This window comes from Scardinius erythrophthalmus, assembly GCF_964197995.2.
Source record: "Scardinius erythrophthalmus genome assembly, chromosome: 19".
Taxonomy (NCBI): domain Eukaryota; kingdom Metazoa; phylum Chordata; class Actinopteri; order Cypriniformes; family Leuciscidae; genus Scardinius; species Scardinius erythrophthalmus.
The window spans coordinates 25,356,595-25,369,961 of record NC_138239.1 but is presented as its reverse complement, the minus strand read 5'-3'; the positions used below and the strand labels follow the sequence as shown (position 1 = coordinate 25,369,961).

The window sequence follows — 13,367 nt, the reverse complement described above, 5'->3', positions numbered from 1 at the left end:
AACTCAAAATAACAATCAGGGTGAGTAAAGGACATAAAATAGATAGAGAGAAAGAGAAAATGGTGGGACATCCAAACAGCACAGACAAGTGTTGGGTAATTGGCAAGTTACCAAGCAACCTGAAGAACCATCCAACCCTAGAAAACAGATTTCTCTCCATTCTATCCACATCGAAATAAGAAAGGGGGTTTCCATTTTTGGTTTCCCAAAATATCTTTCAGTGAACAGTTCTGAAAAGAACAATTTTTTTTGTTGTTGTTAGTGTGAAGAACATTTTAATTAAGAAAAAACTGCTATAAAGAAACTTTTGTGCACGTTTCCATGGATGTTAAAGGTTCTTCATGGAACCATTATGCCAATCAAGAACCGTTTAACTAAGGGCCCTATCATAATGCGCACCTATAGGCGGGTCCACAACGTGTGTACACTCTGCTTATTACACACACAGGGACACTCAGCAGCACACAAACATGCCAAATTTTAAAAATAAAAGGATTACAATGTAAAAGATTAATATTGTGTACATAAAGATATGATGGAATGTCCCATAGATGGTCTGCTTGCACATCTGAGAAAAGAAAGCTATGCTGATTTGGAACGACATGAGGAATTTTCTTTTTTTGTGTGTTAACTATCCATTTAAAAAATAGATTGCATCAATTGCACCATGGAAGATGGTCAGAAGTAAAAAATCAACTCCATCTGACCCCCTGAGAGCTCTGCTACCTCTAATAATCAACTATTAAATCCTGCTCATCACCGAAACACAGCTCATCAAACCTAATCAGCCTTCCAGAAGACAACAGTTCTCCAAGGTGAGATAAAAAAACTGAGAAAGTAGGTTAGCATGAGTCGGCCGTCTGCGAAGCGTGTGATTAAATATTTGAATGTAGCCGTCACAAAATCGCCAGGTTCCATTCCTCAGACTGTTGTTTTGATGCTTACGCCGCTCCACAAGGTCGGACACGAAGGTCGGCTATAACCAATCCCCAAACGTAGACGTCTATAGAATTACGGAAAGTCAGGAGAATTGAATTCTGTAACTCCAGAGGAGGTATCTTAGCAGGAAGTGAATTGGCAGTGTTAATATCCTAATGTCAACAGAAATTCAGTCAAAGCTGATAAAATACTGTACCTCCATTTGGAAAACACACTGAAACACATTAATCATGCTCGGCGTTGCATTGAGAGGCAGAGTCGACTCTGAAAGTAGGACACGATCATGATCTCAGCCCTGTGATGGAGAGGATGTCACGTATAGCTCCTCTTTGTTTCAGTAAAATGCATTAAAACCAATATTCCAATGATATGTTTTCCCGTTTCATGTTGCCCACGCTCTTTGAAACAGATTTGAGATAAAAGAAAGCTTGAATATTACAATATTTCCCATTATTTTTACATTTTTACATCATTAACATCACAATAGCCTAAAATTTCTAATTTCACTGCAATTTAAATGAGATTATAATTCAAAATCCTTTAAAGACAAGTGGCTTGTGTAGGATGGTGAGGCCTTCGAAGTGCATTGTGGGTCTTCAGATGTAGCTGTTTCTGTCAAGGACATTGAAAATGTCAGTGCAGCACACTGTCACATCTGTCTCTGCCTTCACAGTGCACTGCAGACATACATTATTCAATGAGAAATATGAGGTCAAGATTATTAATGTAACAGTGTTTTTGTGTGGAGACACTGGGCTGTACATGGACATGACTGGCTAAAACCCACAATGCACTAGGAATAAACAGGACCAGATTCTGTAGCGGTATTTAATATTGTGCATAATATCATATCTAAATATTAATTTATATTAATTTATAATCCTACAATGGATGGTTCAGACTCAAAAATCAGTTTATACATTCAAAGCTATTTTAATATGACTTTCTCTCTTCTGTGGAACACGCACATGTTTTTTTTCTTAATGCAATTAGAATGAATGACAGCAGGGGTTTTCAAGCTTGAATGAGCTTGAATTTTCATTGAATAATGGCTTAATTTTCAGTCTGTTTCTCAAACAAAAGCTATCAAATGGCTTTAAAGTCTTGGAATATTTTGGACATTTTGGAGTTTGACATTCATAGTATTTCTTCACTTTCATTATGTTATAAATAATGAAAATATTGGCCAATATATACAGTATATATATATTCTTGTCATTTATTTAATAGTGAAAAGTGAAAATATTGGCTAATGTACAGTATATATATATATATATGAAGAGTTCAGATGCAAAAGCCTCTAAGTGCCATCTGAAATTTTCTGATAGAATGATAATTTTTATCAAGCTTGCATATTTAAGTTCAGTAATTTCACTTAAATGGCAATGAAAATTACCTATGAATTGTCATTTAAGTGAAATTACTGAACTTAAATATACAAGCTTGATAAAAATGATCATTCTAGAAGAAAATTTCAGATGGCACTTAGAGGCTTTTGCATCTGAACTCTTCATATATATATATATTCCATGTTTTTTATTTAAAAAAAAATAAACTTATTGAACATTGGTCTTTCATCATATTTATGTTCCTGTTTTTTTATACAAAAGCCTAAAAACACATTTTACCTGTGGTGAAATCCCTTAGCTTACTGCTAGACATTTTACTATATTTTAAGACTGCATCTTACATAGTCATCTTTCATTAGTTTGTTTCAACCAAGGATGTTGATAATACCTTTGAGAGAGCTATCTGTTAGTCTCAAAAACACAGTCTCAAACCCTTCACAAATGACTATCCTGAGCTGTGACATCAAAGGCAGCAGACAGGGGAAAATATAAGCCACAATTCATGCTTTAAGAGCCCTTCAAGAACATCAGCACTGGAGAGACATCTCATATAATACAAGTCACTATTTACAATGTATATGTTGCTTGCAAAGTTAAATCTGTTCAAATACACAGCTGCATACACTGCCTGGTCAAAAAATAAATAAATTGGATCTATGATTAGGTCATTATTGCAGTGATTATTATATTTCTAGCATGTTACATGTTTGGCAACAGTTCTTCTAACCCTCATTGAAGGAGTGTGTAGCTTTTCGTTTCTTAAACAACCATGCAGGAAGGCCATCATGGCCATATTCCAGGATGACAATGTCAAGATTCATCAGGTTAAAATTGTGAAAGAATGAAGAATCATTTTCACACATGAATTGGCACCTCTGAATCCAGACCTTAAATTCATTGAGAGTCTTTGGGATGTGCTGGAGGAGACTTTACAGAGTGCTGGACTCTTGCATTGTCAATACAAGATCTTGACCAAAAATTGATGCACCTCTAAATGGTGTGATGTAACTTTCATCAAGAAATAACACAATTTGAGCTTGATGAATCTTGACATTGTCATCCTGGAATATGGCCATGATGTGTCTTCCTACATGGTTGTTTCCAAAAGGACACCTAATAACCAAATGATATAAGGAGTCCGTATAATTCATTCAACCCGATCTCACGGCAATTCGTGCGAATTTTACGTGGTGGCTTATTCGTACGAATTTATACAACTTCACTCGTACGAATTTGTACGATTTTTGCTAAATCGTACATATTTTACGAGTTTCCTAATTCGTATGAATTCGTACGAATGACCTACCCCTGACCCCGCCCCTAAACCTAACCGTCACTGGGGTTTAGACAAATCGTACGAGTGAGGTCGTACGAATTCCTACGCATCAGTCACATTTTACTCACTCGTATGAATTCGTACAAATTGGTCATGAGATAGCGTTGAATTCATTAGTTTATGCACACCAAAGCACACACACACAAAAAAAAAAACATTGCAGAAAAAAACATGGCAGAATTCAGTGTACAGTGCAACAGCAAAGAGCTTGTTTACGTTTTAGACATGTCAAGTTGTGATACCGAACAGGACCACATGGCGATGCCCAAAAAAACCTAAACTAGCTGCCTTTACGACTGCATATACTACAGTACACGGATCCATTCAGAATTACTAAACACAGCAACATACACATGACGGATAAAAACATTATCCTGAATGTGTGTGGAAACAACACGATTGTACTGAAATGTGTCTGTGCATAAATACAATGTGCGATCAGTTTTTGATACTGTTTTCGCATCATTAATAACGGGCTCAGGCATGCTTACTGTACGACTCCTGTACGACTCCTGTACGTCATCGCAATCATCTTTACAATTCACATCCATCGAAATTTTACTAGGGAGAAGCTGGTTTGCTTTATCTAGCTGATAAATGTTGTTTGCGTATCATCTGGCCATATGGGCTGTTTTCTTTATATTAGCATTGTTTTGGACTGATTGTTTGAGTGCTTTTGCTTACTGGATCACTGGACTGAAAACTTTCCCGGAAATCAGGGGTTAAAATAAAATATTTTTGCCTAAATTACTAAAACTTAAACTAAAATTATTAAAATGATAGCTGAAAATATGAAAATGAAGGCCAAAGCAAAAAATTACTAAATAATAGTATATAAAAAATACTGAAATAACAATGTTTTTTTGATGGGTTTATGGTCATCAATTACTGTATATAATATGTTATTCAAAACAAACATCAGAGAAAGCAGACGTAATGTACTTCTAAAGCTCTGTCGTGATCCCCGTGACCAAAATGTGCTTGTCAACATATTTAACCAGACCCTCTGCTTCCAAAGGTCCCGTCCTCCAACCCCACCATCCCACGATTCCCCATGCTCAGGGCTATGGCTTCATTCTGCTCAGTTCACAAGGGACCATCTGGTCACATATGACCCTTAAACCCCTGGGCAATAACTCCAACACACCACAGGCTTATCTTCATTAAAGCCCTGATCCCAGGATCAAGGAGAGTCCCTGGAGCAGTGTCCGGCCCTCCACTGAGAAACTCTCTTCATCACAGAGCTCCAAACCAGCATGCTCTCCCATGTGTTGCTTAGGAGATATTGTGTCTGTAAACAGAATCGGACATCGGTTTTGCATTTTTCTTGTTATGTTTGCAGACAGAATCCGTGGGAGGGGAATTGGTCCTAAATCAGTGGGAAAATGGAGAGTTTAACCGAGGGCCACGTTTGTGCTATGAGTCTATTTTCTCTCTCCTTGCCAAAGGCAAGTATGGGGACGGCAAGCAAAGGTGATGCAGAAAGGTGGAATTCATTTCTGACACAGGCAGAGTTATTTGTGCTCGGTAATTTCTGTTTTCTATTTTTCATTACGTTATCGCTTTTTTTTTGTGTGACTATGTATCAAATAGCTTTAATAAAAGGAGGGAACACTTTTAGTGTGCCAGAGGAGGTATTCTCCAGAGAAGAACAATTCATTTTCTAACAGGCTTTGAACGTAAGCCATTAACAAACCTCAAAATGCAACAACGGATCTGCATAACAATGCAAACGCACATCGTTTTAATAAAGTGTTGTATATACCAATGCATTATATTTCCTCTTTTAAGCTTTTAAGAGGAACAACAACACTTACAAACCCGAATAAGTTGGCAAAACTCAAAAAAATTGAGTCAATCAGTTACTTTTTATTTTTTATTTTGTACAATGCATGTTAATTGCTCTTAAAAAACCCAACATAACAGGAACTCATCTAAATTAGCATAGCAAAACATTAAATACTACTAAATCTCCAATTTAATATTAAAGATTTAGTTCACCCAAAAATGAAAATTATGTCATTAATGACTCACCCTTATGTCGTTCCAAGCCCGTAAGACCTCCGTTCATCTTCGGAACACAGTTTAAGATATTTTAGATTTAGTCCGAGAGCTTTCTGTTCTTCCATTGAAAGTCAATGGACGGCATACTGTCCATGTCCAGAAAGGCAGTACAGACATCATCAGAGTAGTCCATGTGACATCAGTGGCTCAATCTTAAGTTTATCAAGCGACGAGAATTTGTGCGCAAAAAGTAAACAAAAATAACGACTTTATTCCACTATTCATTTCCTTCTCTCTGAAGTTCATGTAGTGTTTTTGCGCAGCGCGTCTGTGTTGTACGTCACACGCATCACACATGACCAGCATCGGCCAATAGTGAGCCTACGTGTGACGTACAACACAGACGCGCTGTGCAAAAACACTACGTGAACTCACTTGAGGCCCAGAGAGAAGGAAATGAATAGTGGAATAAAGTCGTTATTTTTGTTTACTTTTTGCACACAAAAAGTATTCTCGTCGCTTGATAAACTTAAGATTGAGCCACTGATGTCACATGGACTACTCTGATGATGTCTGTACTGCTTTTCTGGACATGGACAGTATGCCGTCCATTGACTTTCAATGGAAGAACAGAAAGCTCTCGGACTAAATCTAAAATATCTTAAACTGTGTTCCGAAGATGAACAGAGGTCTTACGGGCTTGGAACGACATGAGGGTGAGTCATTCATGACATAATTTTCATTTTTGGGTGAACTAACCCTTTAATCTTGTACAAAAAAAATAATACTCTCCCTTTTGAGTGCTATGGCAAAGCCTGCTGGGAAATGGAAATCCAAGCCCAGTTTCATACAGTTTAAAATAATTCAGATTACTTCAAATGTGTCAGTTTCTTGAAACTCAAAAGAAAAAGTTCTAAATACTCATAAAGATTGTGGCCAAAACTGGTACTGCAATCACTTTAAAAATACTGTAGAGCCGTGTATCCCCTCCCCCTCCCCCCTGACTCGAGGTTGCCAGATAAGCTGCAGGATTTAGCAGAAACATAGGCTGCTTCAATGAGCTTCCAATGGCAAGTGACGACGAGACGTACACAGTAAGTTTTTTTTTCTGTTAATTGTGTTTATGCTTTATGAGAGATATTTTGATGAGTAATTACTTATTTAAAAAATGTACTAATTGTTGAGGTGCTGGGGCCATAATAGCTGAAGAGATAAGCGTTTTTGATTTGATATTTAATTTGATTTGATTTCTTTATTTTGAACATATAAATAAAATTACAGTACAATTAAAAAAAATCTGAGGAAAAAAAAGGATAACAGTAAAACAAAACAAAAAACATATAGACTTAAACAACAAAATAATACTTCCTTATTTTTCAATACGAAAAAAAAAAACTCGATTTACAAGTGCTAAAGTTTTTGTCATAAGTAGGCTAAAAACAGAATAAACATTTGCCACAGAAATTATAACACGGGACAAATTCAATATCACCAATGGCTATCACAGGGTTGTTTTCAGTCCCATCAGAAAATATTGTTAGAGTAACTAAATTACATTAGCAATGGTCATACAGGTCAACTTGCAGCATGTGTAACTTAGACCACGATATACGTGAAGAACGAATGACGAATAATTTTTTCTGAGGTAAAGTTAGGCTTGTCTCAATTACGTTTCAAATTGCCATAATGGGCGTGCTAATGTTTTCATCAGCGTCTCAGCATAATGACAGAGAAACGGGCTCCTATAATGCATTGCAAATGCATACGTCCATGTGAGCTAACGTTACGTTGCTTGAACATGCATAACTTTGTTCGACTGTCATGAATATATGAAATGTCCATTGACATCCAGTACAAGTTAGCCAAGCATAGATGAATCTTACCTGTCCTGGAGAAAATTAGCAACGTTGGCGTCTGTGTTCAAATTCTTCTCCGTTTTCAGCCGCCTCCATCTTTCAAAAGCATCTCCAATACAAATTCTGGTTTTATTTCGGACTTTGTCACAATGAATTTCTGAATTATAACGAGGTCTTTTTGATTTAGTAACGTTAGACATTTTTATCCGACTAGAGTTAGGGTAGGTTAGGTTAGTTAGAGCAAAGCTGGCAACCCGGATCCCGAAACACTACTGACTTCGTGATTGGTAGATAGGTGGAGGGAGGAGCTCAGGCCAAAACACAAAATGACAACATCAACATCAGTTGAGGGCTGCAAGTCCACTTTTTAAATGACAATATCCTAGCCATACTACTGTTGTCAGTGATATAAGTATTTGAAATGAACATGATTTCTTAATGTCTAGTGACACATCAGGGCAATTTTATGATTAATTGAAATAGATTTCTTACATACAGCTCCTTTAAGTTTGCCCAACTCAAACCAATTCATTATTTCGAGCGTTAGGGTTTATATCGTACTTGATATTCAGAGTGTGAATGTGGCTCAATATATAAAACTCTACCGCAAAACAAATGCAAAAACTGCTACAGTCCGTAAGATCATGTAAAATCCATGCCAGAAATTTTAAAGCTGAAGAAAGAGTGAATAAAACATGAGGCAAAAGTACAGCAGCAAAAAAAACTAGGCCAAAAAAACACTGTACCATAAGAAGCCACAGGCCAAATGGCATTATAAACAACATATGTAGAGCACTAAAACGTGTACTCTTTGAAATAATCAACTTGTGATATAAAACAACTCTTTTTACTTTCCCAGTGCACATTTAGTCTTGCAATGCAAAACATCAGTGCACGTTATTTGAAATAAAAATGTGCTTGTCTTTATAATCTTTAATCAATAAGTAATATCCTGTTCCGGCTCTGTAACTATATTCCTTTTCGCCTGTTATATCATGAATCTTTCTTACTTTTGAAGATTCTCATATTTCGCACAAGCCAAACAATTCCTAAGGGATGAAATCAAGTCTCAATCTACATTTCTTCTCATATAAATGAGAAGTCATATTTAATTAAACAAATACTTGCTCAGATAAAATGGGTTGCGAATGACATTCAAAGCATAAACATGTGCAATGTAATTGTGAAAGGCACTACAAGAAATTGAGAAAATTTGTCTTTGGCCAACTAAGACTTGTTCTCAACTGCAATTACAAACACAACATGACATGCAGCATGGAGGAGCGATAGCATTCATAAAAGAAGGTTGCACAAACTTTATAAGGATGCAACCCGTGTTTCGCCCCGTGACGAGCCGAAGACACACAGCAGATATGATACGGTGACGAAGAACAAGCCGTGAAATGTGCTGTGTTATCAAAGACCACATGTCCCTTTTTTGAAAAGGAGGAAAAAAAGATGAAAGTCTGCCCTCAGAAAATGTTTCTATTCTGGGTAAATGCCATAGATTACACACAGACAAGTGACGCAACCCAAAAGGACGCCACAAAAACCTGCTGAACATCGCTACCGTAAGAAAGAATTCAAGTATGGAATGATTATTCGAAAACTTCACGATTATATAATTGTCATATTTGTGTCAGTGCGTTGGCTGTGTAGTGCAGCAGCGTTCGGGAGGTTCAAAGCAATCATCTTTACCAGAGGGGATTACAGCTTTAAAACCAAAGTGAGTGTCCCATTCAGGAAGGGATAAAGCCCAGTGTACTAATCTGATGGAGCGGAGGTAGCTTGTACGAAGCCATCCATTAAAGCCACCAGCCACATTCGCTTATGTGGACTGCTAACTATCTCTCTGACCCTACAGAGGAGCCTGAACATGTTAGCATTGCAACGCCTAGAGCAGAACATGAGCCTGTCATGTGCACAGCATGGACGGCATTAGTCATCATGAAAGTCATCAAGGGAAGAGAACATTCCGGCGAACAGACAATTTGTATGCTGACTGTTTGACATACGGCGCCGTCGACACGGCCAATAAAGTCATTTGCAGCCTAAGGAGCGTGTTATATCATAGTCTCTGACTGATGTGATGTTTCTGTACAGGTCACAATGTAAAATGTATTTTTAAAAAGGACAATATCTCGAAACATTAGGCAAACAGCAGTTCATTTTGCCTTTCAAGGCTGTGTATAACGCTCCAAATCATTTCTAGACAAATACGCCACATCTTTTTAAACGCCATGTGTTAGGAAAAGCAGTGCTGACTTCACGCTGTGTTGTCCCTTGGCACTGAACACACGCAGGTAGTGTGCAATCAAAATTTTCACTTTCACCTGCTTCAAGCACCTCGGTTATTTTCTAAAACTGGATCATATCGACACCGATCTAAAAATAAAGCACAAATACGACACGTTTTCCTCAAACATCCACACGTGAACCCTAAAACAAAGTGTCTTTCTGTTGTCACCAGCCTCTCCGTGGGAACAATTCGGTGCCAACACCCTGTTGGAAGATATAAAGCTGTAAACAGACCTGATGACGAAGAAAACACACCCTGGCCTAGATAAACAGTTATGCAATCCGCACTGGCTACTTCCCCCTAAAACAGAAGAGTAATGCCAACATTACAAGTCCCAAGGCTCTGCTTGAACAATTGATGTCTGATGGCTCAATGCACACGGAGAGATGTGATGAACTTTTGGCAGCTTTGATTGAAATAGAGAAACCTTGTATTTTAATGTATGATTTGAGACTTCAATCACTTTTATAATCTATCAACAAACTTATAAAATCTTATATTATAATCATAGTATTGCTTTATGAGGTTACAGCCTCAAAAACATAACAGCATGGAGGGTAAGCTTATATTTAAATTTATGGTAAACTTACATTGATGATGTTACAAGCATTATGGTATGACATTTTGCTGACTGTATGTTATTAATGCTAATATATCAACATATATGAGCCATTAAAATCTGTTTTTACTGTAAAATGCCACACAATGACTTAAAGTTCATCAAAACTGGCCTCTCCATCAACTATGGTCAATGATGGACATGCAAACAGAGCACAATGTTAATCAACAACTGCATTCAAATCACAAAATAATGCTATAAATAATAATAATAATATAAATGCAATACAAAACAATCCAATGCACATAACTGATAACCAAATAAAGCATAAAAAAGATACAATTAACACTTTAAATGAAATCCATCAAATGTGATCCTTCACACAGGAAATTCTCGGAACTCCCTTTTTCCATAAATTAAAAGGTGATTTTGTATGTTTTCTTATAAAAATGTATACTTTAAAGGTATACATATATTGATTAGTTAATATATTTAACAAAGAAACATATACATGCTGTATTTTTGTTTTTACATTTCTCCGGGGTTTTGTTGCTGTTGTTGTTGTTGTTGTTTTACAATAATTTAGCTTCTTTAAAAAAATATATATATATTAAGGTAACACTGTTAACCAATTAAGAGGTTTTTAGTAAAGCATAGCTTCTCATTTTCAGAGTACATTCTACCAATTTTTGGATTTTTTTTTTTTTTTTTGACAGCATATGATTGCAAATACAGTCGAGAATAACCCTACTTGTTTTTTGAGAGAACATTAATTTCATAATGCATATCATGCAAATCTAAAAAAAAAAAAAAAGGACATTCTCATTATTTCAATCTGCTCAAAAACTAGGGCACATCTATGATTAATTCGAAAGAAGACCGTTTCTTAGTACTATGGAGGCTTGACTTCCACGAAATAATTAATTCGGTGTTTAAATAACTAGTTTTGTGCTTGTTCAGTCTATTTTTACTGTTTTGGCGCGCGTCTCTTAACGAGCGCTCTCCGTGGTGCTGAAATTCACACAACAGGCACGAGCACGAGCCGACGCTTTCAATCGCTCAATTACAGCTCTGACATATATCCCCGAAACTTCCTCGAACATAAACACGCAAATTACACCATAACAAAAAATAACGAACTAAACCTGTGGGAGTTAAGCGTCTACAGCAAAAGCTCGGCTAAAAACAAAGAATAAACACCTACCTTGCACTCGATGAACCACGTTGGGGATGTTACTATCGCCTTGCCTCCTTCAGCACTGATTTGGGTCACCTAGTGATTGTGCACACAGCTCTGGAGTGAGTGAGTGAGTGAGTGAAAAAACCTCATCCCTCATCAAAGATGGCGTGCCCCCACCTGACGTCATAATGACCCTCAACACTAGGGCGTGCCATACAGCCTCGGAGTGAGTGTAAATAACCCCGCCCTCATCCAGGATGACAAGCCTCTCTAACGTCACAGTGACCCTCAACACTAGGGCGAGGCTGCTATGGGATTTAGATCTCATTGATCCCTGCTATATGTTAATTTGGAGTGCATGGGTTCAGCGGGTTGTTTGGCTCCATATGATTTATTGTGATTGTGAAATGAAGCATTTTCCTTCTCATTTAACCCTCTAGTAAATAATTTTGGGGATCACCTAATAGATTGTGGCGATTATCAACCTCAGAGTCACCCACAAGACAATATTCAAAGGAAACCTTCTGAAATTGGGAGCATCAATAGAATAAAATTGTGCCAACATTCCAGATATTTCAGGAGCTGTTTGTTATTCAATAAAAAATGACAGTTGTTGAGAAGCCTTGAATTTGACCATATCGTCAGTTTATACTGTGTTTTGCATTCACTCTTAAAAACAAAGGTTCCAAAAGGGGGGTATGATGCATGTCGATGCAATAGAAGAACCATTTTGGTTTCTCTATAAAGAAAGTTTCTGTGAATCATTCTTAAAAGAACCATTTTTACTGTGACAAACATTTTAGAACCTTTTACACTATAAAGAGCCTCATCTCTAATTAAAAGTTTTCACAGATGGTAAAGGTTCTTCATGGAACCACTGATGCCAATGAAGAACCTTTATTTTGAATGGTTTAAATGTTATTTCATTGTTAATCTATACAAAATGCTCTCCTTATAAAATATGTAGTGGAGGAGAAGTTTGCCAAAGTGCCTAGTTGTTCTCTCTTGTCATGTTACTGTTTGTAAAGGTGAATACAAACTTTCTGGTGAATACTGCAATTGATGCCTTGTTTGGATATCCAATAACTTTTTTGTTTCTTGCCCCAAGCATCAAGGCTCCCTGATCTCCTAATAGGATCAAGATCAGATAAAAGCACTTTAGCTATAGAGACTTGGAGATTCAGATAAGGGGGAATGAATCAATAGCACTTATTTGATTGTTTAATGGCTCCTAAAGGCTTGTTGCTTACTGTTCTTTGTATGTGGAGTGTGTTTGCATAGAGGAGAATGTGTTACTGTGTTTGACTTTGCCGAAGGAGGAGCTGAAAGAGAGAGAAACAGTAAGCTAGTGGTAGGAAACAATCTGGCAAAGTGCTTCACTACATTAAGACAAATCAAGACATAAAATCTGGATACTTAAATCAGCAGGACAGATGAAGGTCAGGATTCTTCGGAGATAAAACACTGTCTAAAGAGCAGTTCGACTAGCTTAAACATGCACTGTACAACAAATCACACACTGTTAGACAGCAGAGGAGAAAAGGGTAACACTACCCCCCCCCCCCATTATTTTATTACAGGAATTATTGTTCATTAGTTACATTAAGTAAAAAATTTAAAATGTATAACGAGCACATCTTCATGATTTCTTAGCATTTGCTTTAGGAAAATTGCATCCTATGTTTTCACTTGACTAAAGCCATCAATGATGCATTTATAGAGGTTAGTAACTGTATAATCACTCACAATAAGTATTTATAAGAACACAACATGGCTATGAATAACAGTATTCACTTATTTGACAGATTACTATAATTTCATTGTGACTATAATATAATAGCATTA

At 36.9% G+C, this 13,367-nt stretch overlaps 1 protein-coding gene across 1 annotated transcript in view; it reads right to left on the bottom strand.

Annotated features, from left to right (window-relative positions):
• The window catches only part of snap25b (synaptosome associated protein 25b), a 44,817-nt gene extending 33,174 nt beyond the window's left edge, over window positions 1-11,643 (bottom strand). Inside the window, exon 1 of the mRNA XM_081394192.1 lies at window positions 11,547-11,643. The gene's annotated coding sequence lies outside the window, so the exon portion shown is untranslated. The remainder of the gene's footprint in view (window positions 1-11,546) is intronic.
• Between the last annotated feature and the right edge of the window lie 1,724 nt (window positions 11,644-13,367).